Source organism: Apis dorsata, unplaced genomic scaffold, assembly GCF_000469605.1.
Source record: "Apis dorsata unplaced genomic scaffold, Apis dorsata 1.3 scaffold_257, whole genome shotgun sequence".
Lineage (NCBI taxonomy): Eukaryota > Metazoa > Arthropoda > Insecta > Hymenoptera > Apidae > Apis > Apis dorsata.
This window is the reverse complement of record NW_006263535.1, coordinates 109,680-110,277: the sequence shown is the minus strand read 5'-3', so window position 1 is coordinate 110,277 and position 598 is coordinate 109,680. Positions and strand designations below refer to the sequence as shown.

The following is a 598-nucleotide window of genomic DNA, read 5'->3' as shown; positions in this document are numbered from 1 at the left end:
TTTTTTTTTTTTTTTTTTAATAATCGTATTTTACACCACATCGCGAAAAGAGAATTTTTTAGAGAAATTTTACACTGGAAGGAATTTGAAAATAAAGGAAAAAAAGAAAAAAAAAATTAAAACATTTTAATCTTTATTAACCGGCGAATATAACGTGTTTTTTTTTTTGCAAATTTTGAAAATGAAATTGGAAGAAAAAAGGATCCTTTCAACAGTCATAATACGTAGTTTGTTTTATAGATATTTTTCTCTCTCTTTCTCTCATCCATTATATGCGTTTTATAAATTTTTGTATATTTATGTCATAAATGCGTAAATCGTTTCGCGATCTATTTATTCGCGATGAACGTTATGTAACAAGAGATTCACAAGAGAGAAGAGAGAAATCTAACCGATCTATTCCTTCGAAAAGGGGAATCGTTTCTTAGCAGAGGTTAGAGCAGTTAGCGAGATACTCTCCAATCGTGTCTATTTGTATTTCGAATCTCTCTATTTTGTACGCGCGCTTTATGGGGTATGGTCTCTTTAAACTCTTTTTAACGAATCGTTGATCGCACGACAAGATCTCGCGACGACGATTCGAACGAAACGGCTTGAA

General features: G+C 31.8%; 1 long non-coding RNA gene across 1 annotated transcript in view; it reads left to right on the top strand.

The window, feature by feature from the left end:
* Nucleotides 1–598, top strand: part of LOC102673602 — a 23,950-nt gene extending 23,352 nt beyond the window's left edge. The window contains exon 3 of the long non-coding RNA XR_421876.1: nt 364–598. This is a non-coding gene — a long non-coding RNA (uncharacterized LOC102673602). The remainder of the gene's footprint in view (nt 1–363) is intronic.